Genomic DNA, 27,285 nt, shown 5'->3' with positions numbered 1-27,285 from the left:
AAATATGGCTTTATAGGACCTTTCTAGGACAAGTCACTAAAGCTCTAAATGGTATTTGGAAATACGGCTACCTAAGATTGAAATCATTTGCATTAGATTAGAAAACATGTAGGACACTTTGGTCATCAAGATCACTGGGATGGCTGAACTTTGCCCCACCACATGATTTTACAAATACAGAGTGTACTTATAACCTGCTTAACAACTAACCCCACTTAAATTAAAGCAAGCTGCCCTCTTTCACCTCTGGCATACTAAGCTTTTAAGTAGACCTTGTCTGAAGAAATATCAGACTTTTAATAATAAACTTTGTTTCATTGTTTGCTTTTTTCTCTTTGGTTTATTATTTTATATTTCCAGACTTTATAGGACATTTCCATTTTGCCTTTCCCAAGGATATCAGTACTGTAATTAAGGGGCCCAGTTCAGAATCTATTCCAGAGACAATCATCCAGTTTTACTCTGTGGCTTCATAGCACAGAACGAGAACTTTTCAAAAGACACTCAACACAAATGCAGGGACCCCTCTGGACAACATATTCATTTGTATTATGAAGTGAATTATGGCTGTACCCACCAGACCTGGTAGAGTTAAGTATCTGTCAGTGTTTCTACTATGTTTTGTGGGCTTCTTACTTGGCTGCAAAAACGCCCTTCGGGCTGAAGCATACACGGCCAGTCTAGCAAGTGAGCGTTCCCTTTGCTTGGGTTTACCATTTAAAAACACTAGCTCTCGGGCCTCCCTGGTGGCGCAGTGGTTGAGAATCCGCCTGCCGATGCAGGGGATACGGGTTCGTGCCCCGGTCTGGGAGGATCCCATATGCCGCGGAGCGGCTGGGCCCGTGAGCCATGGCCGCTGGGCCTGCGCATCCGGAGCCTGTGCTCCGCAACGGGAGAGGCCACAACAGTGAGAGGCCCGCGTACCGCAAAAAAAAAAAAAAAAAAAAAAAAAAAAAAAAAAAAAAAAAAAAAACACTAGCTCTCTTTTGTGTTTGCTTCTATACATTTTATAACGAGAGGTTTGATTTTCTAAATCAGCATGGCTGCCGGAATGATGATGGTTTAATGGGTCTCACTAAAGGTCTCATTTCCGGGTGTGTTCCACATTGTTCTCCGTGGAGGATGCCAAGGCTCCAAAACTGAGGATTCCAGTGTGGTGAAAATGCCCTCCACAAATTACAGGTGTATTTATTAGGCCCCTAAAATTTAAATCCAGGCATCTCTATTTATATCTTGGATGCACTGGACTTATGTTTAGGGTTTTCCTCTATCCTCACCTTTCCATGCTCCTATCCTTACCTTGAATCTTTGTAAATTCTTACCCCCCTTCCTTCAAAACCCAGCTCAAATTTTCTAATTTCTGAGAAGACTTCCCCAACTCCCTCAGACAGACTCAGGGATTATTCCTATAAGCCCCTTTGCACATAACACCTAGCTCTAATATAGCTGTTATTAATATAGCTGTTATCACATGATATCATTTCTGTCTTTCCTTATCAGACTGCACAAACTGAGAATAAGGATTATGTCCTATTTATTTGCAGAGCAGTAGACATATTAAATATGCTCAGTAAATGTCACATTACTGAATGAATGAATGCAGCAAGTTTTCTATGAAATAGAAATAGTGAAAAGGAAAATTGAAGGATAAAGTTATTTTTGAAAAGTAAGAACTGTCTTTAATATGATTTCCCACTTCCAGTCTTTGACTTTCTGAAGGGTACAAATTCTCACACTCCCCATGATAAAGAATCTCCCAGAAAACTGAATTATTTGTAAATTCTTAGAGGAAGAAATATATGCAACAGGATTTGTTAAGAAAATTACTGAACAAGGAACTAGCAGATGAAGTGTCTGTTCTTAGTCACTGACTCTGTGACTCTTCAAGTTACTTAATAGCTCAGTGATTCAATCTATCTGCAAATGGTGATAAATAGCAGTTCTTGTCTGCTTCTCAGGGATGTTTGGGGAAAAATATGTTAGTACATCTGAGACAGTTTAAAGAAAAAACCTCAACTACATATATTATATAAATTAAGTATCATTACATTGCTATTGCATACTATGTACTAAATACTAATTTATTGCAAACAAGACTGTCTGGTGGAATCACATTAACCTAATCACAAAATATAACTGGAAGATTTTATTCTTCCACATGTCATGAGCAGTTGGACTGCATCCATTCTATAAAGAACTAGAATTAAAGTAGATTGTTTGATTGTTTCTGTATTTGGGGATGGTCCACGTGATTTCGATGATGCATAAACTGTCATGTTCTACCTGAATCACCAAACACATTTTCAAGGAGAGGAGCTAAATAGAATTACAGATAACTTTCATAAGTAAAATGATTCTAAGAAATTTTTGTTTTGTTTTTTACATCACAGGTTTGCGAACAGATTAAACATTGAGGGCTATAAACCTTCCAGTGTCTCTCAAAGTGTAATACATGAATTATACGTCTTAGTATAATCTAGAAATGTCCAAACCTCATTCTATACATAAAGAATAATAAAGTTTGGGGTGGAATCGAAGAATCTGCATGTTAAACAAGGTCCCCAGATGAGTTCTATGAAGATACGCAGGTTTGAGAACAACTACAAGAGCTTACACTCTGGTCCAGGAGGCAAATGAAGGAAAGTACAGACTGCAGAAGATCAGGAACAGGAAGCTAAACTTTACTGTGTAGCAAAAAGTGATAAACTCTTTCCCCTTTAAAAATCACTGAGTATGTTATCTTTTGTGGAATTTGTAAACAAATTAGAAATTAACAGTATAATCCTGTTTTAGGGGGAAAAAATTGGGGGAAAACTTGGATAGACTAAACTAAAAAGGGGAAGGAAGAATTGACAGCTCCAGTTTGCTGTATGTTATCAGGGTCCACAGGTACCTTGTACTTATGGGGAAAAAGGAGGACTCCACTGATTCTTTCATTCTTTCTTCAGTAGAGTCCTGAAAGCAAGACAACCTGCTTCAGGTTCTGAAACATTTTGATACATTTTTTGAAGAGTTTGCTCTCCCAGCAACTCTCAAGACAAATTGGGTAAAAATATCAAAACAAAGTAAGGTTGTAATGTGACTAGTATCAAGTAGATAGAAATTTATTATTTTGTTTCTGTTTGCAAGATACCACATAGTCATGTAGAAAATTTCAACAATTACAGAAAAGAATACAGAAGCAAATGAAAAACACTTGAAGTTCTGATACAGTGTGCAGCAATTACTGCTCTCATTTTGGTGAAAATTCTTCTGGAGCTATGTGGTGACTGTAGAATATGATTCCATTATATATAACTATAATTAAATTTACATCTATTTGCATATGTAAATATAAATATACACTTATATGTAATTTTATATTATATCTTTACACATTGTTTTGTCATGCCATTGACACTTAAAAAAATCTCATCATCATGAATACTTATGGTATTAACTGGAAAATATTTAGGCCTAGGTTAGAGCTGCTGTTAGCTGTTCCATCTCCTTCATTCATTTCTTTTTTTCTTTTTTTTTTTTTTTTTTTGTGGTACGTGGGCCTCTCACTGTTGTGGCCTCCCCCGTTGCGGAGCACAGGCTCCAGACGCGCAGGCCCAGCGGCCATGGCTCACGGACCCAGCCGCTCCGCGGCATGTGGGATCCTCCCGGACCGGGGCACGAACCCGTGTCCCCTGCATCGGCAGGCGGACTCTCAACCACTGCGCCACCAGGGAAGCCCATCCTTCATTCATTTCTTGAAGAAAAGTATTCCCTCTCAAAAATCCCTCTATATTCCTCTTATTTTCAGATCAGGGGTTCCTAGGAAATTCCCTCTTTCCCTCAGCAGCTCTCTACCCTAACTTCTACCTCTAAACCATTATATGTGAAGAGAGATAGCATGGATGCTAACTGTCAGTTTTCTGGAGCACCAGGTTATCAGTGAGATCTAAGTAATCCAAGGTCTACAGTTTCTCTCAGTCTTTTCCTGTTCTGCTGACTTGTATCAGCATTTCTTTGAGAGTGCTTTTTTACCACTTGTTCCCTTGGATGCTGAATAGAATCAAATAAGTTTAACATTTTATTTAACATGTATTTAATACATACAGTGTTCTACGTGCAGTGTAAGGGTTATTTTACTGACTACTTAGAACCACCCTATAAGGTGAAAGCCATTCCTGTGTTTATAGGAATAAAAAGGAAAACTGATTCTCAAGGAGGGTAAGTAAAAAAGTCCATATAATTTGTCATCATGGAGCAGGTGGGAGAAGGAGGGATGGGGAACAACTGCTCAGAGGGTACTGAGTTCCTTTTGGGGTGATAAAAATGCTTTGGAACTAGACAGATGTTGTGAATAGACTGCTAATGTACTAAATGCCACTGAATTGTTCATGTCAAATGGTTAATTTTATATTATATGAATTTTACCTCAATTATAAAAACAAATAGTAGAGCAGGGGATCAAACCCTGTCTGACTCCAGAGACACACTCTTAAGCATTACAGAATACTGCCTCCTGTGTGGCTATACTGGCCCCAAGCTTTTATAGCACAAAATTATTAACTTCTCACTGCAGAAATTTTCAATGTCTTTATCATGCTGATAAATATGCTAAACCTCCCATAGGGTGATGTGGTATACAGGAGCATGCTAAACAGTGTTTCTCAAATTCCTTTTTCTGTGGAATCCATCTTATCTGGGGCATTTCTATAAGAATGTGTTTCATAAAACACCATTACGGAATCACTGTTTTCTTCAAAGCTCTGGAAAAAATGTTTATTACAGAATTATTTTCACTTGGATAGTCTAGTTAGTGTATCAGCAAACTTCACAGGAATTCAGACAATATAATAAAGACAGGGCAGTTTACTGGAATTCCCTTTATGATCATTTCCTTAGTACTTATTCATAATAGAAAGAGTAAAAGAGCAAAGAAAACCAAGCAATTACAACTTTATATTCTATTTGAAAACATTTAATATTTACTTTTTAGTTAAGTTTCATGCAAATGGTAGCTCTGCTATGTGCACATAAAACTATTTAAATTTTATGATAAAACAAAATATGTAGGGAAGTATAAGTTTGATATCCTTTGATTTTTAACACAGCAGCTTCTAGGCTGAATAAGTCTTTCATAAGCAACTGAAAACACAAACTTTATGCACTTGAAAAAAATATTTTTATGTAGATTTTGTGGGGTTTTGTCAGTTATTATTCTCAGGAAGGAAGACAATTTCAGCAAAAGTTAAAGGAGTTGGAAATTAAGAGCAATGACATATTATAAAATAATTATTTACTCTTTAATCATAACCAACTTATATCCCAATCCCATTCCCTTTTTCGATTTTAACCATTATCATTTCATAGAAAGAATATGGGATGTAGAATCAGTCAAAACTGAATTCGCCTGCCAAACTTTATAACTCAATTTCCCCATCTCAACATGGATAGTCCTACCTTGTAGAATTTTTATAAAAACTACATAGGATATAGATGGTAATCTATCCTTCCAAAAACATGTATATACACTTGACCATCCCACTCATCATAACTGAGAATCCTGACTTCTCCATTTTCCACAAGACCATCATCATTACTTTGGTTTCACTTCCCTCCTAACACAGTCTGTAGTCCATGTGAAGCCATTTCCTGGATGACTTTAATAGCACTCTTCCTCTGGTGAACATCTGGCACTGCTGGGAAAAAGTCACCAAATAATCCTGACTGGGTGCATTACACAGCCTAATATCCTCATGCTGTATTTGAACTACTCAGCTCTCATATCTCAAAAGTAAAAATGGTATATATCTATATCTATCTACCTATCTCTCTCTCTCTCTCTCTCTCTCTCCATATATATATGTGTGTGTGTGTGTGTGTGTATCTCAATATATCATACTCTCCCATATCAGACTTAATTTCTCCTATTGAAAGAAGACAACACCATTTATTTTATTTTAAGAAAACAGGCTCTTTTACTTCCACAGAATTAACTTCTGTGTTAATGTTTCCTTTTAGTTTAAGGCACTTCTTATCTGAGAGCAACAGGGAACCAGGTATGTTCTCAGAGGTGGTCTGTAATGTGACCACCTATGTATGATGGAGGCTGATGAGGGGTGAGGAGAGGTAGAAAGAGACCAAGTCTCAGCCAGGTCTAACACACTAGGCAACTATATCGGAGTGCTCTCAAGAGGTCCCTTGGAGAAACACCAAAAGCATTATTTGGGAGCATATGAGCTCCAGGTTTGTAGAAGGCACTGAATGCCAGAAATACAGCAGCAGTGACAACCAAAAGAGGGTGGATAGCTACTTGCCAAGGGTAGTCACACATGGAAATATTCAATTCTTCCTCCCTCCTCTGCCCCAACCCAAACAAATAACAACAGGGAAGGAGGAAGGGATTTGAGAAAGCAGGGTGCTCTGGCACCCTTTCTCTATTCCTTCATTGCCACTCACCCCCACCACTACCCACAACACCTAAAACATACAGAACCAATAGGACATCGAGTCTAGCCTGTGCCCAGGCAAGGGGAAGATCTCTGAATCAAATATTAGGTTGAAACTTTCAGATAATCAAAACAATTGCATAACAACAAAAATAAGACATTTTAACAACAAAAAGGGACTGAAGTGCTATGGCGTCTCCAACTGTGATTAAGGCAGCAATGACATCATCCAACAGGAAAGTGGGTTTTCCAGAGGACAGCAGGTAGTGATTAATGAAAAAAATATAGATGGAAAGACAGATATTTATATCTTCAGTATTTCAGACTCTTCTACCAAAACAATTTTGTTAATCTCAACAGTAACATACTTGTCAAAAATAATCCTTCTTGGGCTTCCCTGCTGGCGCAGTGGTTGAAAGTCCGCCTGCTGATGCAGGGGACACGGGTTCATGCCCCGGTCTGGGAGGGTCCCACATGCCGCGGAGCGGCTGGGCACGTGAGCCGTGGCTGCTGGGTCTGCGCGTCCGGAGCCTGTGCTCCACAGCAGGAGAGGCCACAGCAGTGAGAGGCCCATGTACCAAAATAATAATAATAATAATAATCCTTCTCCTGATTTTTTAAAAATTGAAGTATAGTTGATATACAATGTTCTATTAGTTTCAAGTGTACAGCAAAGTAATTCAGTTATACATACATATATATGAGTGTGTGTGTATATATATATATTTTTTTTTTCAGATTCCTTTCCATTGTAGTTTATTAGAAGATATTGAGTATATTTCCTTTGCTATACAGTAGGTCCTTATTGTTCTCCTAATTTTTATCTGTGACCAAGCAGGCCTGTTGATTCTGCTTAGTCATTCCATTCCTAGCCAGTTCCACTGAGACCCACTAGTAACAGACATATAGTCCATGCTAGTATTTGGCCATTTTGGTATTGGTATTGGCTACGCTGGTTATTAAAATACCAAAGTACTTATATAGAGTTGGTAAATAGGCACTGATTCAAACCCCCTTTCTCCTACTGTATTTGCAGACTTGGCCTCCCCTCCAGGAGTCCCCAAAATCCAGCAACTATAGGGTTAGTGTTAGTACAGCAGGGGAGCCTCTTGGTCCCTGTTCCCTTGAGTGGACTTCTGTTTGGTTTGCACCAGTACCATATTTTAAATTTTGCAGAAAGATCAGAAGATGAGGTAGATATCTTTGAACCATCAATTTCTCTCTCAAATGAATTGTTACCTTGCCAATGGATACCTCTATAGACAAACATGCTCTAGTCTTTCTACTCTTTAAGATATTGCTTTCTTTTCATCTCCTCCCACCTGACGTTGTATATTTGTTCATGTTAAAGTGCCTATATTTACTGCTTTAATGAACTGCCATGGCTGTATCAACAGCCTTCCCAGATAATGGATTTGCCCTCTGAACTGAAATTTCTTACAGTGTCTTGAGAAAGATCTCCTTACAAAATATCTACCCTACTTCTATGGGTAACATGAGTTCCAGGTTGTAGCCCTACCAAGACTTTCCTGTATCCCTGTCTTTGCCACACACCAAACATAAATTTAATTTTTCCACTGAAGAAAATTCATAGATCTTATTGAAATCACTCAAATACTAGTAGTATTGAAGGTCTATGGTAAATGAGAAAACAGTGTTTTATATAAAATTTCAAGTCCAGGGAATGGAAGTGCCTTTCTTTATTAACATACAGTGAAATTTTTGAGCGTAAGGGACAGTCTGTGTTTCAGGAAAACACAAGAACTTGAAGCTGTTGTCCTCCAAGACCTACTCCCATATCTTTGACTATCACATCCTTATAATCTATTTCTATTCTTGACATTTTGCCAGGGCTTACGACTTATACGTATAACTACTTTCTGACTGTTTCCCTATCTGGACTTCTAAATAATACCTCTTCATCTTCTCCACCATCTCCTCTCAGCCATCATACACATATTACTCAACACACTAACCATAAGAACTCTTAAACCTCAACTGTTTAAAAGCAGCACTCCATTTATGAGCCAGAAAAACCACGTGAACAGGTATTTCATTGAAAGGATATATAGATGCCACATAAACACATGAAAAGATGTTCAAACTCATTAGCAATTAGAGAAATGAAAATTAATACTACCATGATATATTGCTGCACACCTATGACTAAAATAAAAACAGTGACAACACCAAATGTTGGCAGGGATGCAGAGAGGAAAGGTAGGTGTCACTCTGAGTCCTCTTCTCTTGGCTTCTAGGCAGCCACCATCTTACTCTGTGCTCACATGACTTCTTTGTGTGCATACAAAGGGTGGGGGAGGGGTGGGATTTCTTCTTCTAAGACCACCAATACTATTGGGTCAAGACCCCACCCTCAGGTCATAGAACCTTAATTACCTCCTTAAAGCCCTGTCTCTAAATACACTCACATTGGGGGTGAGATCTTCTGAGTCTGTAGCAATTAGTTTCCTCTGCTGTATAACAAATTACCACAAATTTAGCAGCTCAAAACACACATTTATTATCTCGCAGTTTCTGTGCATAGGTCCAGGCATGACTTGGACCTATGCACAGAGTTAGCTTAGCAAAGATCCTATAGACTACGGGCTCAGTTTCATAAGACTGCCCTCCTCCCCAAATACAGTTGAGATGCCAATCTCAAGTCCAAGTTGTTACCCGTGCTTCCAACCAACTGGCTATAAATCAGAGGTTCCCATGACCCTCATCCTCGGGTTTGATTAACTTGCTAGAGTGGCACATAGAACTCAGGAAAGCAGTTTACTTACTAGATTACTGGTTTATTACAAGTATATTAAAGGGTGTGAATGAACAGGAAGATGAAGAGATATATAGAGTGAGGTCTGAAAGAGTCCTGAGAGCAGGAGCCTCTGTCCCCATGGAGCTGGGGTGTGTCACTGTCCCAGCATGTGGATGTATTCACCAGCCCATAAGCTCTCCAAACCCTTTATTTGGGGGATTTTTTGGAGCCTTCATCATATAGGTATGATCAAGCATAACTCAATCTCTAGCCTCTCTCCCCCTTCTTGAAAAATGGGAGGAGGGACTGAAAGTTCTAAGCTTCTAATCGAGGCTTGGTCTTTTTGGTGACCAGCCCCCATCATGAAGCCATCTCAGAGCCCACCAAGAGTCCCTTCACTAGAACAAAAAACACTCCTGTCTCCCAGGAAATTCCAAAGGATTTTAGGAGCTCTGCATCAGGAACTGGGGTCAAAGACCAAATATTAGAACAAAAGATACTCCTAGTGCTCTTAGGAAATTACAGCAGTTTTAGGAGTTCTGAGCCAGGAACTGGGGGCAGATATATATTTTATATAAAACACGTATATTCAGGTTGTTGGCAGAATTTATCTTATGACCGTAGGAACTGCATCCTTGACTTCTTGCTGGCTGCCAGCCAGAGGCCACTGTCAACTCTAGAGGCTTTCAGTTAGACCCTCTCCCACCATGGCAGCTTACTTCAAGGCCAGCAGGAGAGCAAGAGCCAGTCTTCTAACAAAATGTAATCTTATATAATGTAATGTACACGTGGGACTGTCATCTCATCACCGCTGTCATACAACATAATCACAGGAGTGGTATCCTGTTTCCTTCTCCATATTTCAATGGTTAGAAGAAAGTCAGAGGTTCTGCCCACACTCAGTGGGAGGGAATTACACAAAGGCAGGACTCATGGGAGTCACACAGAATGTGTTCAACATGTTCATTATATAAAATGTAAAACATAAAATTTCAAGAAAAATAAAAGTCACACATATACCTACCACACAGAAATAATCACCATTAATCATGCTAGATGTGTTTCTTTCCAGTTTTTTTCTGTGTGCTTTCCTTGAACCCTATCCCCTAACAAAAGCACATCATATATATAATCATCTGAGTATCTCTGTGTTTCTGTGTTTTATATAAATATGTGTATAAAAGCACATGTATAAAAGAGGCATGGTATTATAATACTGTTTCAGAGTTTGGCCTGATTTTTAAGAACACAGCGTCCTTAAATAATCTTCAAAATAATGAATTTTAGAAGCTGTAAAATGTCTTAAATATTAATATTTATTTGACAGTTTCCCTATGATTTAATAGTTAATTTGCTTCCTATTATCATGTTATAAATAACACCATGATGAACATCTTACTCCTATAAAAATAACCTTCAAATATATCTTAAATCTATACTTTCAAGAACAAAGTGAGAGGATTTCACTTCCCAATTCCGTCTATACCTTTATTACCACCATCTCTCTTTTAGTTCAGACAACAGATTCCTAACTGATTTTCCTGCCTTTCTTCTTGACATCTTCCCATTCCTTATGCCTCTACATTCAACTGATAACCAACCAATTCATCATCACCTTTCAAGATACCTGAGTGTCAAACCCTCCAGGGAGCCAGACTGATTGGAATGATTTTTCCATAGGGCCCCCTCATTGACACCTCCCGCCTATATTATGTTACACACATCATTTTAAAATGACATGTTTCCAAGTCTCCTTCCTTCTAAGATTATAATTCCCCTGAAGGCAGAGAACCTCTATCTTTTTCTTCTTTGCAACCTTAGCACCTAACACAGTATATGACACACAGTAATTTCTTAATAAGGGAGCTGAAGTGAACTATTAAACTAAGATAGTTTGAGTGTGCTATGGAAATGCAATTTTTCTAAGCCCCCATCTACATTTTACAATGTGGTTTTTCATCCTTGAGCACACTAACAAGGCCTAAAATTAAATCAAAGACATGCAACCTGCTCTTGTACAACATAAAGACCCTTTGTATCAAATGCAATCTTTTTTTTTTTTTTTTCGGCCCCCCTGCATGGCTTATGGGATCTTAGTTCCCTAACCAGGGGTGGAACCCAGGCCCCAGTATTGAAAGCACCGTGTCCAAACTCTAGACTGCCACGGAACTCCCTCAAATGCAATCTTTAAAAAAAAAAGAACTGATATAAAAAAATGATCAAGAAGTTCACCACACTTCCTTCACCAAAAAGAGTGCACAAAGATGAAGGCAAATATTATACTGTAAATGCTTACATAACCTCAAGCTTACAAATGTAGAATCATTTCTCTTCTATTCACAGAATGATCGAGATGGTTGTTTACAAATTTAACACAAAACTGAACTCATTACAGAAATGGGAAGGAGTAAAGGACATTTAAAATGTCTATTATGTAGCATGTATAAGAGGTGCTTTAGGACAGTTAACTCATTTTAATAGCCACACAACCCCTGTGATAATTATTACTAACTTCATTTTATATCTGAAGTAACCTTCTAAGAATTCCACAGCTAGTAAATGACAAAGTGGCATTTCAGACTCAGGAAGGTCCAATTTCAAAGCCACAATCCTCCCCCTTCCTCACACTATGAGAACACCTAGGAAATGCCCCAGTTTTCAGTTCATTACCAGAAATGTTGCTCCCTGGAATATCAGGGGAAAGAGTAGAAATGACTAACAGCCAGCTCGAGGTTGAGGCTGTACATCTATGGGAAACCGAGATTATTTGCATTGTGCTCTGTTTGATTTAGTTCCCTGCCAAATGTCATGCCAGAGCCTTGACACAACAGAGATTTGTGCCTGGAGACATTCATTCTCTGTCTGGCAGAGTACATCGGCTGGCATATTTTCCTTGCATATTCTAAAGTCATACCCATCTCTGAATAGGGACTGAAAATGACTAAGAGGAAAAACATATGAAAAAGAGTCAAGAAAAAAACTAAATGTATTTCAATATTAAAATCTCAGAAAATTATCCATATATGCAGATGAATAGCTTATTCTTTCATATAAGGGTAATGTGGAACACATACCATATACTTAGAGCCAAATTTAAAATATAAATGTGTATATAAGTGTATTTCCCCAAAAACTATGCATACAGACATCAATTATTATTCATGTTAGCGTATATAGCCACATTTTTCTTATAACCACAAACCAACTTCCAACTTTTCTTTCAATATAAAATTACTTTATCACACAGAAAATTAAAAAGAACTGCCTTGCCAGTTTCTGTGTGGGGTTGGAAGGACCCCCAGGTAGAGTAAATGATCTAGAGAAGCTTTAGAGAAATTATAATCAGACATTTGTGAAGCCATTTGATACTTAAGTATCTCTAAATAAACAATATCAAACCTTCTATCAATACTTTATCACTTAAATTCCTCATGTGTTAATTCAAGCAAGTTTTCTCATGCTTTCTCCATAGTGAAGGACTGGTTTTAATAGCTCCTATTTGTGAGTTTCATTTTCACTTTCATCTGTCTTCGCCTTTCTCCACTACAGTCCCTGACAATCTTAGTTCCTTTGGTCTTAACTCAGAGCTCCAACCAAGTACTTTTTATTCATTATATACACTTTCTTTTCAGCTCCTTCTTAGGATTCAAGGCTGTTACAGTTCTTGATCTTTATAATGTTCTTTGTTCCATTTTTTTTTAATTGGAGTATAGTTGCTTTACAATGTTGTGTTAGTTTCTGCTGTACAATGAAGTGAATCGGCTACATGTATACATACATCCCCTCCCTCCCACCCTCCGCCCATTCCACCCATCTAGGTCATCACAGAGCAGCTAGCTGAGCTCCCTGTGCTACAGAGCAGGTTCCCACTAGCTATCAGTTTTACCCATGGTAGGAAATCATAGGCATCCTGTATCAGCCTTCTACTGGCCGCCTTATCTTTCATATAGCACATTTATATACTTATTTAGCTGTGCGTGTGTGTTTATTTTCCTGTTTGCTTCCTATTTTCACACTGATTTGTAATTTTAAACTAATTTCACCATTTGATTCACCAAAACCTAGACACTCTTAGGTAGTTCTTGACTGGTAATTTAACTGACCTATATCCTATTTCAGTAATTTACTCATCAGCGTCATTAAAGACTATGTTAAATACCTTCCATCAGCCTTAGAATAGTTCCACTGTTTTACTTGCAAGAGCATTAGCGACAATAGTCCTTTGAATATAGGTTGTGTGGATTAAGGCATTCTGTGGCCAGGCAATGCTATGTATTTAATAATCAGATATTTTATTCTGATACTTTATCACTAGAATCATATTTTGCCAGATGAAAGAGTATATATCATATACATAAGCATGTATTATAATTCCATATATCTAAGCCTGAGACAATAATGTAATTATTATAACATTTTTATATTTTACTCATGAAGAAAATTTGAAATATATTTTAAATGTGCATACCTTTGTCCAAGGCACATCCTGCTGTGGTCTCAGGACAGGAACCTATTGTAAAAAATATATATATATTTTTATTAATATACTTAGTATTACAAACAGATTGAGAAATACCAATACATAAAACAAGACATGGTTTAAACCTCAATCATTGCTCAAAATGGGTATCTGCCTATTAACTTCAAAAAGATGGTCTATCTTTTTTGTCTTTTTTAGATGAAGTTACATAAAAGTCAATTTTAGGCAAAAATTCAGACACCACTTTTCAAAAGTCCTAAATGAATTACTATGTTCAAAACAGGAAGATGAAGAGGCAGGTTAAACAGGTTTTATAATAATAAAAGCCTTAGAATATTTGTTGATCAAAAAGTGGCATCAGCACACCAATTAAAGTTAACAGAGAATCATTTTCACAGTAATAATGTTTCAAACTTTCAGGTAGTGAGACTAAAATATGTGCAGATAATAGATGTAAATATGTTCAAATGAACTTGAGTACTTTAGAAATCTAAAGAGGAAACAGAATCACATATTGCTGTGCTAAAGCCCAATATTTCCATCATTTCTATTTTATTATTCTATTAGATGCAGTGACACATTTCCAAATATGTCCAGAGACCCATCCACATAAAAGGACAGAGCTAAATCTAAGAACCCTCATTGCAAATGTGATAATAATAATTACAAGGACTTCAATTAAATGCAGAATGAAAGAACCACTTCATTCATGGTTTCTGACATTGTCTGCCTGAAATTTCCAGATGTGGGGAAAAAAATCAGAGAAACAAACTTCCTTTGTGACCTCTACCAGTATGTTGGGATAAAAATTTAACCATGAAATAATAAATAGCACCTATAAAATAGAAATAAATATAATGTTTTCTTCCATACGTAAAGATCACTAACCTAAATGAATTTAGTTCTAGAAGGCACCAGAGTGGTAATCCAGTAAACTGGATTCAAACTCTGAATTACAAAGTTCTCATTTTTATATGGTAATGCCTCAGGAACTTCTGGGTGATGGGAAGAAACCAAGACTCCACGTTGCCTATGACATTCCTTCAGCCATTATTCAAGCCAAGTAGCCATGTACAAGTGCATACACAAACACACACACATTCGTTACACACTTTTCCTCTCTCACTTGAAAGGTCTACATAAGGTAATGTTTAGTGACAGGATTTTGTTGCTTAAAAATACACACACACACACACACACACACACACAAATTTAGGCTATGTTTTAAATTTTATGGCCCAAACTAGAATTTCACACTTTCGGGAGCTGAACTTTGGTCCTTGGATTACTAACCAGTTTGGATTTAGACAATGTACATAACCTTATCTTAGCCTCAGTTTATCACTTATAATGAAGTTGTAAAGATTAAATGAGCTAATACAAAAAAAATGCTTAGAACACTTCCTAGGGCATAGGAAGTGGCCAATAAACATTAACTATTAAAAACTATAAAATGTTTGAAAAGTAAAAATTGTTCAAATATATTAAATTATTTAAATATCTAAAAAATATTTTAACTCATGCTTTCTAGTCTACTCATCTCTCAGTATGAAAGAGTTTGTATTGGGTTGGCCAAAAAGTTCGTTTGGGTTTTTGGTACCATGCTACGGAAAAATCCAAACGGACATTTTGGCCAGCCCAATATTTCTTCTATTTTAATACAATTATATTTATAGTCACACAATTATAATTAAGTGCAAAATAATTGAGAAACACATAAAAAATGAAACTTTATTCATGAAAGAACTCCAGAGAAATCAAAGTGGCATTTTTTGGTCTTTTTTTTTGTTTTGTTTTTGCAGGGGAATGAGGTATTTTAAGTGGTATTTAATAGCTATCATTCTATGTTCTGTGTTTTACTTATGGTCTGGCATGACTAGAGGAACAGAAAATCTTGGTAAATGACAGGGAGGCACTTAAAGTTTTCACCAGCCAAGCAAGAATCCAGTTGTCTAACATCCGTGGGAGTAGAAGTATAGGGTGAAGAGAAAGTACGAAACTCTGGATAGTCAGCATTACAGCCAGACTATAATGAATTTATCACAGAAAAACATGGTATCAACAAAGTCAGGGCTGGATTCACAGAAAAAACAATCCCCAAATTCTAAAATCTCCACTTCTCTGGCCAGTAGGAATAATTGGGGTTTTAAAGATAGGATTAAGGGTGTTTGCTCTGATTTTTCTGATAGGAACATATACTCCTATAAATGGAAATAAGTTGCAGGAGGAAAGGGAGGAGACATATTTTAAAATAGTCGTTTAATTGAACTTAGCATAGGCTAGAATTAGGAGGAAAAAAAAAGACTTGAGATGAGAAAATGGAAAAAAAAAGGAAGAATAAAAAAGACAAGAATAAAACACCTATAGACTCAATAAGGAAAATTCTAAATATCAAACCTGATAGACAATATATTTGGAAAACTGTGTTCCGACCAGCAGCTGTTTTTTAGATCTGCTGATGGTGGTGAAAGGGAGGTGGTGTATCATTATTTCATTGACATCATTTAACTGTTTTAACTCAGGCATTTTCTCCTAGGGCTAATTTCCTCCCGCCACTCCCATGGCCCAGAACATTTGGCAATCCCTGGAGACATTTTTTGTCACATCTCGGTGTAGGGTGCTATAGGCATATAGTGGTTAGAGGCCAGGGATGCTGCTAAACAGCCGACAATTCACAGGACAGGGATCCACAAGAAAAAAATTTTCAGCTTATAATATCAATCATGTGGGGCTTCCCTGATGGCGCAGTGGTTGAGAGTCCGCCTGCCGATGTAGGGGACACGGGTTCGTGCCCCGGTCCGGGAAGATCCCACATGCTGCGGAGCGGCTGTGCCCGTGAGCCATGGCCGCTGAGCCTGCGCGACCAGAGCCTGAGCTCCACAACGGGAGAGGCCACAACAGTGAGAGGCCTGCGTACCGCAAAAAAAAAAAAAAAAAAAAAAAAAAAAAAAATCATGTGCTTAGGGTGAGCAAACCTGTCTGAATTATCAGGGGATATGGGAGTTTCCTGCTACCTCAACTCTTCACAAACCCTCCCAAATTATGAGATCTTATCATTTATGTAGAGTGAATCTTCAGGAAAAAGAGTACTAACCCTGGTCAAGAGTCCTACTTAAAGACTGCTCACTTAGTACTTAATGAAGCCATGCACTAAATTCAGGTTGATCAGGTAACTAGTCACAAAGTTTTTTACACTGCCTCAATCTGAACCCTATAGGTAACTCTATTCTCACTCCTTTTCTCAAATGTTTTTCAAGGTCAGAAAATATTTTGGTGGATTATCATTTTTTAGTGTTTTTCTCTTAAAGAACACTAAATTTAAGGCCATATATTATGCTGCTTGATATAATTCAGTTTGATTAAGAGATAGGTTATTTGCCTTATTATTAGAAACTGGATAATACACCATAATTCAATAGTTAACAACCACAATAAAAAATAAGGTGGTAGAATATTACTGTTCTATTTTTTAATTTACATAAAAATAACAACTAACCTTCTTTAAGCAAATCTAATATATATGGCTATTGAATAGTTACATAAAGAAACAATACGTCCAGTGACTTGGACTAAAACTCAACTTTAATAACAGTTTGTTACTATTTAAGGTAAACTAAAGTGTAATTCTGCACTGGTCTAATTTTGCTCATTTGAGAGTATCTTATTATCATGGTGCTAAGAGTATTTAACCTGTAAACTATAATGTTTTTTTATTTTGATTTAGTGGTATTTACAAACTAAAAATCATACCATTTTTTAATTTGTAAACTGCCCTCAAGGATCTTCTCTGCAAAAGCCCAAAATCTCAGGAGGAAATTCCCTAAAACTATTCATTAATTACAGGTGAATTTGGACAGCTAAAAGCGATGCACTGGGGAAAGGAGGAGGAAAAGAATAGGAGAGTTTACATTTTTACTTTTGTGATTCAAAAGAGAAGCCTATACTTAGAGCAAACTTAGAAATGGTCAAAACACATAGCAATGAAATGTCACAGGACCTACATGTCCTTCCTATATGTTGAGCACAAGATGAGTTCTTACCAAAGTATATCTAAGCCAACAGTTACTTCACCAGAGCCGAAACACTATTTTACTCCAAAATAAATAAGCAGCACAGTGATGTATGCCCCTTATACCCAGTATGAATACTTCAGAGATGCTGTTATTGCTCCCACCTTTATTAACTATTAGTATCTAATAAATTTGACTATATAATGTATATAGCTAATTTTCAGATACAAAGTCAGTATTTTATATCATTTCTTATCCCTGTCTATTTCTTTAGTGGTACCAAGTAAATAGTTGTTAATGTATGCATGAGACAGTGCATGTATTTAAAAGCTACATTTAGTTTTTTTCCATACCTTATTCATATTGTGAAGTACAGAATAATTTTATGTCATTTATGGTCACAAATGGATGTATCCATTTCCATGTGACATATAGTAAGTTTGTAAGCATAAGCCATAGAGCTTATCATGGAAGACTTTCTCCAGGCTACGTCGTTTTTCTCTGTCAAAACTGTCAGAAGATCGTAAGGATAGGGGCAGAGTTACTCCTCATCACCTTATTTAAATGTTAGGTCCTTAAAATGACTTAATTTTTCAACCTATCTTGAAGAAAATTTTTACTCCATTTTCATTTCCCTACTGATATATGACCCAATTTCAGGAGCAAGTTCAATAGATATGCTGTTATGACAGCTCTAGAAACCAATGAAAATGGTAATTTCCGAAGTTAGATTGCAGCTATACACAAACATGCAACAGAAGTAAACATTATCTTCAGTGTTCTCCCATTTTCTATTTAATATTTATCTTTCTCTTTTATGGGCTTATTGCATAACCAATGCTCTCCTGATTTTTCCCGGTTTCAAGGGCTTGTCTATCAGTGGACACAGCTTCCGTTTCCTGCCTCCCCAAATGTACTTTCAAAGTGATTCTCTCCTGACCTAAAGAAAGAGTCTAACACAAAGATTTTAATTACTGAGAAAAGCTTGGCCTATGTCTATCTTTGAGGGAATTTGTTTGCAAAAAGCAAATAATACCATTTTTAATAAAGCAAGCCTTTTGTGATATTTTGTTTTGTTTTGATGGTGATGAACAGGTGTGATAAAATTCCCATCTTCACTCATTGCTGGTGGTAGTATAAATTGGAAAGCAATTTTCCAGCACATCTCAAACTCTACAAGATATTTGCTCCCTTTCACCCACTTATTTCACTTCTGGAAATCTCTCAAAAAGACGTATCAGCATATGCTGACACAAACATTTATGTATTCTGATAATCCATTTCAATGTTATTTACACCAGCCCCTCTCCCCGCAAAATGGAAATACGCTAAATATCTTATAATACAGAAACTGAATTGTCCCACAGCTAAGGAAATATTGTGCTTTAATTTGTAACCATATTTTCAAAAACAAGTTAACAGCATAGGAATATAAAGTGACCTTTACAATTTTAGGTGAACACTTCAGGATACAACAGCATTCCATTGTGTAAAACTAAATCCCCAAACTCAGGAATTCCCTTTAGTCTTGCTCCCCTTAAATGAAGAGTCTCCTTTTATAAATTAGTGAAACATTCAATTCCAAGAAGTAGACATAAGTTTTTCAGCAGAGTCCTCCATTACTTCAGAAGGAGCAGGGAGAAAGAGATTTTCCACAGTTATAATCTGTGACTACAAACTAGCAACTGCTTCACTCTTGAAATGAACTGCCTCTGTCTATTTTACAGCCAAAATAACTGGCAAAGATGACATCCAATTACAACTTTCCTTTCTCATTTGGAGGATCAAGTGGTAGTCTTCCTTTATTTCCTAACAGAGGTATCACGAAGCATCTCATGACATAAGCCATAAAAACTAAAGAATATTCCATACTTTGATCTATCCCCTTTGTTATGAGGTACATACATTGTTTTATTGGAATAGAACAGTCTAAACCTTGTACCATGATTGCCAAGTGCTAAACTCTTTAGCAAATCCTTATTTTCAGAAATAAAACATTGTTTTACTATTTAGTTACTTATGTTCTTGGGCAAATCGCTTATCCTCAAAGGGGATGATGATTAAATAATCTCATAGTGAATATTATCAAGTTTAACAGCCCACTAAAGTCATCCACCTGAATAAATATATGTACCTATAAAGTGGTCACTCTCTATATGAACAACTATTTCTATTTATCAGACACTGACATTTTTAGTTTGAAGGAGCCAGTAGCAACATAGTTGCCAAATTACACCTTTAAATGTGAGTTAGGCACCAACAGAAGCCTAGAAGTGGTTATTAAAAAGAAAAAAAAAAGATTCTGTGTAAATGTTAAACACTATAGTGGGTTATACTCAACATATTTTTTTTTTGGTTTGAGGTTTATGAACATACTCTGAATCTGGCAATTCTTAAGAAGGGTTGATTATAATATTCTTTCCCCATCGTATTCATGACAGCACCTCAAAAATGCCCAATTTTCAAAAAAAAAATCAGAACCTACAGCAGTAGAAAACAAAACAGTGGATTTAATGTGGAGGAACAGCAGCACTGCCTGTAATACTGGGTTTGCACATCATTATTCAGAATGCGGCATTAGCACCTCACAAGGAGGCAGGATGGAGGGAGCAGGTCTCTCATTATTTCTGAGAGCAGGACTTGAGCACCAGTTTGAAGATTTGAATGCTCCATTATCATCAGTCAATAACTAGTATTTATGGATCTGACACCCCACTGGATCATCAACTAATTACATTAATAATCAGATCTAATTTTCCTTTGTCTTTTTAATTTTAACCACAGAGAGTTTTGTCCGTGAAGGTCACTTGTTTTATGGTACTGCTAGCACAGACACATCATCATTAATACTTTTGTTAAAATATTTCTATGAAGCTTAAGGGCTGGTTCCTTGTGAATTTTAATGTGTTTTTTGAGAAAGAGGAGATCAGGGTCCTAAATTCTAACTTTGTTGGAAACCCTCTGGTTTTGGGCAAGTCATTTAAAGTGTTTGACATCCTTTTCTGTATTGTAGAATGAAATAATTAGAATTTCAATCTAAGGATTTTTGAGTATTTATAGTTCTATACCTAAACTTTTGGGGGAAGAAGAGTGGTAGATGGGAGTTTTATACAGCATCCAGAAGCTAGAATCTTCTAATTAAACTTTCTTCTTTAATTCCTCATCCAATCCATCTTCTATTCTATAATAGGCATATTACCCCAAGCGTAAATTCTGTTTGTCCTTCTCCCACTAATGTCCTAAAAGGGCTTTTCATCACCTAAGACAATATATAAACTTCTTGGTTTTGGCATTTCATTAAGTAAATAGTTCCTATCTTGCTCATTTCCCACCATTCACTCATATCACCCTTCCACTCCAAAAAACAAACAAACAAAAAAACAAACCACTTGCTATTCCCTGACTACGTTACGTTCTTTCACTTCTGTGTTTTTCATATTCTGTTCCTTGTTCTCTGAATACTCTTTTCCTGTTTCCCCTTCTGGCTAAGTTCCTACTCAGGCTGAGTCCTTCATAGCTCAGCTCATACCATCCCGCTTTTGATTCTTTTCTTTCTTTTCTTTATATGACCCTAAAATAGGTATCTCTTATATGCCTTGCATTCCTGTACCCATAACCCTGTACTCCAATTGTTGCTTTAAAGGTAAGTCTCTTCCAAAGTACTGATCAGTTCCTAAACAGAAGGGACTTTGCTTTGTAAGTTCTTTTATTTAGCACTTAACACAACCTGGCACATAATAGGCACTAAGAAAACATCTGTTGAATGAATGGATAAAAAAATTAACTGTTTCATAGAATAATTTATTATTAGTTGCTCCTTTTTCATGTGCAAAACAAAAACAAAAACAAAACAGTCTAATCCTTTTACAAGAGAATACTGAACATGTTAGTTTAATAACCTAATCAGCTGTTACATGTTAGAATAGAGATGGTGACTTACACTAGATGTTTCCTTATCTTCAAAATTACTTTTTTCAAAACCTTAAATTGAAAACAAAAAGATCAATATAACCCCATAAAACACCATTTATATCCTCTGTCCAATAGCCATTCACTTCCACTTCATAGCACACCAGACAGCAGGCCTTACTCATTAACTAGATAATAGCCAGCTAATTTTATGCACAGGTTTTCCAAATAGTCAGTACGTACTTTCTCAAATCCTCTGGGTTGAAAGGTATAAATTCAATTTTCTAGTCATCCTCTAAAACTACTTTTTAAGTTGAGCATCCATGTGAGGATATTTTGGGCACCACTGAAGAGTAGTTTAATAAATGTGTACCTTGCCATACACAAGCTCGTGATATGCTATCATGGTTAACCTGTATTATTCTAAGAGCACTGGAACTTATGTAAGAAAGCTAGATACACTCTTATCTCTGGGTTTCAGATCTTATACTATATAAAATGAGATGATCAAATTTTTTTTTAAATGAAGTTTAGAATTCTTATTTGAGAAGAGAAAAAAATACCATGGGTGTCTGGTACCACTTTCCCCTACCTATCCCCAACACACATACAAACACACATATGGGTGTGTACAAACAACTAAAGGAATAGTTCAAAGAATAAATATACCTCTTGAATATAAATATATAATTTTAGAAACATCAATATTTTACACTAATTTTAAAGAAAGACCTTACTATTCTTTGTAAAATGTATTAAAATAAGTGAAAAGCATAAATTGCAAGCGTCTACACAAAGAGAATTAGAGTACCACTGGGGGGGGGGAAGGGAATACATTCTTTAACAGAATCAGCCCAAAGGGGTTTGTACATGAGTCATTGTCTAAAATACTATCTGCATATCAGAAGGGAGATGATACAAAAGCCTGGACAAAGCGGATACTCCAAGGGCAGGAATAAGGGCTAGCTGTGATTCACTAATAAATGGCAATGGTGAGACTGGAAGAAGAAAATTAAATTTGATCATTTTGACCAATAATAAATAGTTGCCTAATTAAAGTGTTACATGTGAGTCTCTGTGAAGAGCTACATGCAGATATGTAATATATCAAGTAACAGAACAAGTATAACTCACCAAATACTGCCTAAAACCGAGTAGGCCCTCAACAAATATTAGTTTCCTTTCCCTAAACTAGGTTAAAGCTTTTGAACTCGAAGTTTACCCTTAATGAACTTTCAGAATTTCTCAAAAGGGCTATTCCTTCTGTCCAGTAGGTTTTTACACCCTCCTTTTTCCTAAAAATACTACTTCCCCCTGTTATCTATTAGCTAACTTCTATTATTTGTCATATCTCAATTTAGATAATCTTTCTCCAGAAATATACCCTGGTGTGTGTGTGTGTATGTATGAACATGCACAAATGAACATGGCAGTCTCTTAGTAAACACATGCTAGATGACATAAGATATACTGTCTGTTGTCATATGTATAGATATAGATAGGCCATTACAATATATTTTGATGCCATTATTGAAGTTATAATTGAAAAAGCAGATAAAAATTAATATTTTCTAAAAATCCCTAAATCCTTCAGACCCATTGAGTGAAGGAACACATTTGCCTACTTAAAAAATTATTGAAAAACAAAGACCTTTCAAAATTGAGGCAAATTAAAAATTTATTGAGGGAAATTGAAGTAATCTTTTCTAAAACTCTTTTGACAGAACATGAAACCTAGGCTGAGAGAAGTTAAGGAATTTGTTTAGTCTTACGTGGGTAATTAATGGCAGACCTAAAACTGGATCCCTAAGTACTGACCTTTCCGTCCAGTACATGCTGTCTTTGGGGAAGAACTTCTACAATGAGCATAAATAGCTGTGAGTGATTCATGTGGAAAATAAAATAAGGACACAAAAGGTTGACTTAGGAATTTTACCTCCTTAACTGTGCTATACTGTCAAGTCCTTAAAAGTGTTAAAAATTCCATTGTTTAACAGGTAATTTTCAATGTAAAGTCAAAATGTTATGTTGAATACTCAGGAAATCTTCAAAATGAAAGGAAATTTCATTATTTTGTGGTTGGTATACCTACTTCCATAGAACTTGCCTAGTTTAACATTATTCTTCAGGTAATTATAAATACCAATCAACTGATTTACATTGTTTAAGGTATAAGTAGACAAGCCCAAGATATAAACTAATGTAATTTAGATACATGAAGGTAAATAACCAAATTACCATGGAATTTGTTATTCCCCCTTTATATTTAATCATTTTGTTTAAATTCTTACCAGGCTAACAGGGATGATTTCTATTCTTTTAAAATAAAAAAAAAAAAAAAAAAGAGCGAAATATTAAAAGCTTTCTCCCATGCAAAGTTAAGTCTTAGTTATTTCTAAAAGTACAGTTGCTTTAGATTCTGTGTGTGTATTATACTCTCAAATGATATTTTCTTGCTCATTATAGGAGATATGTATATTATATATCTTTAGTTTTTTTAAGTAAGTATATTATACAGTGCAATGAGAAAAATTAATTTTCAGTTTCTCTCTTGCATGAAATATCTGAGCTAATAATTTGACCTAGAAGGACTAGAATCTTATTTCTTTTCATTAGATTTCCCCTTTTACCAAAAGCTTTGTTAGCCTACTGAGTCATGACGAGTAATCCTTTACATGTTAGGGTACACTGTTCTTCCTGATGAAGTAACAAATTAAAATGTAATGTGAAATGATGACGCCGGGAATACTGAGGAATAGCCATTGATGTGGGAAGGGACCCATGATTAAACCAAGATATGCATTTTAATTATAATTTTATCAAACTGATAATACAGAATAAAATGCAGTTTGAAAGAATCCAAGGACATAATAAGAAGCATAAGAAAGCTATTTCAGAGCCCCTGCTGTCTCCCCTCCATTCTGCTGTGTGGCCCTCCTCTCACCCTCCACCTCCCCAAAACCTTATTTTGTTATATCTCGCCAAGAATTAGGAAGCAATCAAATGATTTTTCACCACCTTCATCTCAAGCTAAGGTAATTATTGGTCTGGAGTTTTGATTTTTTCTTTTTTCTGTTTTCTTTTTTCCTTAAACTTGTTTTGCTTAAGAGTAAAATGAACCACAGTACTTATCAGCTCAATGCATACACAAGTGATACTGAAGGCAACTGACCGAGACTGAAGCCAAAGGTTAGCTGCAAATCCATTAGTGATTTTAAATAGTGGGGGAAAAAACTTCTTGGTGAGTCCATGATAAAGCTGAATAATTGCAGGAGTCACAAAATAAGACAATGTAATTTGCATGATGTCATCAGACTGATTCACAGAAAGCTTATAAGAGTGCAAAAGGTTTCCTGCAAGATGACCAAAGCCATATTTGCTGTTCATGTATCTAAAAATAAAATTTCTTATTTTTTGACACACAGTACATTTAGTAGCTACACAGAGCCAGAAGCTAACATACCTAGAAATTTTTCTCACCATCTCTGAAGCACTCACATATCACAGAAATATCTAGAATTTGTAGAATATACTGTGGAAAATTCTGAAGTATATACTGAGGGAAAATTTAGTGACATAATTTTCAATTAAGTTTGCATGCTTTTTATGATTTATTTGGTGTTAATAAAATTCCAACCATGGTATCCACAATTTATATTTAAGGAAAAATGAATCTTTAAGATCTAATCTCACCTTCTAGAATTACAAATTACTGTACTGTTTGCTTTGTTCCTGTTATACATTTTTTTTCCCTCAAAGCTATGGTGAACTTTAATAAGGGAGTTCTCACATCAGATATTTTATCATCATTAAATAATCATAGCACTTCTTATTTTAAGAATTTTTAATGAGCTGATCAATGACATAATAGAGACCATACTGATTCATTCAAAGAAATTACAAAGCGTTGGTTCTTTAATGGAGCTGTGGTGGCTTAAAACTAGAAGAAAATTGCAATGTCAATATATATTTGCCCATGTATATTACTAGCATATATATACATAACTATATGTATATATGATGTTATGAACAGGGTTTGGTGTGGGGAAGGTTTGAATGAATGTAACTCACTGTTCCAGCAAAATTTAGTTAAAAACATGTTTTGAAAAAAGAACTCTAAGTTAGCTAAAGCCTTTGGAAGGAATGCTAGTCTTAACTAATAAATAGGAACAAAAATAAGAAACAACGTATTTTTTTTTGGCTTAATAGTAATAGCAAGTAACAAGTGACATAAAGCCTATTATATAATAATAAAGAGAAATGATAGGGGAAATACAAAATCACCATCAGGTAAACATCACAATAATAACTGCTGCAGGTAAAATTCAACAATGGATGCTAAAATAATTGGATGAAGCAGGATATTCACATAGCCTTAAAGTATCTCTCCCAATTTTTTTTTTTTTTTTTTTTTAGTTTAAAGGGAAAAATAGTAAATTTAAAGTGGAAAGACTAGGCACATGCTACCTTAATTGAGTACATCCAGAGGGATAAAATATACTATATACCTCCTGATATTATGCACTGAGAAGGATACAACACTGCTTTTGTGGAACTGCTAAAAATACTTCAGCTTGATCTAATCATGAAAAGCATCACACAAACCCAGAGCAAAAGTCATTCTACAAAGAAACTGACCACTACTCAAGTGTTGCAAGATCATGAGAGACAAGGAAAATTTAGCAACTCTCATAGATTAGCAGAAACTAAGAAAACAGCAACTAAATATAATCTGGAATCCTACTCTGGATTCTGAAACAGAAGAAAACATATTTGTGGAAAAAACTGGTGACATTCCAATAAGGACCATGGATTAATTAGTACTATTGTTCCGGTGTTAACTGTATAACTGTACAAAGACATTGTTATGACTATGTCACGTGTTAACATTAGGGGAAGCTGGATGATGGGCATATATATATACACTATGTCATTTTTTGCAACTTTTTTGTTGATCTAAAATGTTTTCAGGACTTCCCTCGTGGTCCAGTGGTTGAGAGTCCGCCTGCCAATGCAGGGGACACAGGTTCAAGCCCTGGTCCGGGAGGATCCCACATGCTGTGGAGCAACTGGGCCTGTGTGCCACAACTACTGAGCCTGCGCTCTAGAGCCCACAAGCCACAATTACTGAGCCCACGTACCTAGAGCCCGTGCTCCGCAACAAGAGAGGTCACCGCAATGAGAAGCCCATGCACTGTGGCGAGGAGTGTCCCCCACTCGCTACAATTAGAGAAGGTCAGCGCACAGCAACAAAGAACCAACCCAGCCAAATTTTTTTAATTAATAATAAAAATTAATTATAAATTTTTTTTAAAATAAATAAAATGTTATCAAAAATTTTATAGCTATTATAACAGAGATTCAGGCAGGTAATTAGATAAATCAAGCCAACACATTTCAAAACTTTCTTTGTAGCTACCAAATTATTCCAATGTCACCATTTCACTGAATTTTATAATCACTGTTCTAGTTCTTTTTTCCTCCAAGTAAACTGATGAGAATATATTACTTCTCCATATTTCATAATCAATAATATGAACCAAACCCATTGCTTAAGCCTATGTTTTCTATTTTCATAACATTCACCTATCCCCAAATATTATCTTGTTTATATTATTTCTTCAAACTCAAAACAAGTATTTATTAATTGCCACAACATGTCTTGTACTGAAGATGTAATATGATTTACGATGTATCTACCTG

General features: G+C 36.0%; 1 protein-coding gene across 3 annotated transcripts in view; it reads right to left on the bottom strand.

Moving 5' to 3' along the window:
- PTPRD (protein tyrosine phosphatase receptor type D) overlaps positions 1-27,285 on the bottom strand; it is a 2,145,247-nt gene that overhangs the window by 1,369,698 nt on the left and 748,264 nt on the right. For all 3 annotated transcript variants that reach the window (XM_082611189.1, XM_082611192.1, XM_082611191.1), the window contains one exon: positions 13,652-13,693. The gene's annotated coding sequence lies outside the window, so the exon portion shown is untranslated. The remainder of the gene's footprint in view (positions 1-13,651; positions 13,694-27,285) is intronic.

This window comes from Mesoplodon mirus, assembly GCF_964341445.2.
Source record: "Mesoplodon mirus genome assembly, chromosome: 1".
Classification (NCBI taxonomy): Eukaryota; Metazoa; Chordata; class Mammalia; order Artiodactyla; family Ziphiidae; genus Mesoplodon; species Mesoplodon mirus.
Note: the sequence above shows the minus strand (reverse complement) of the source record. Positions and strands in the feature narration are given on the sequence as shown.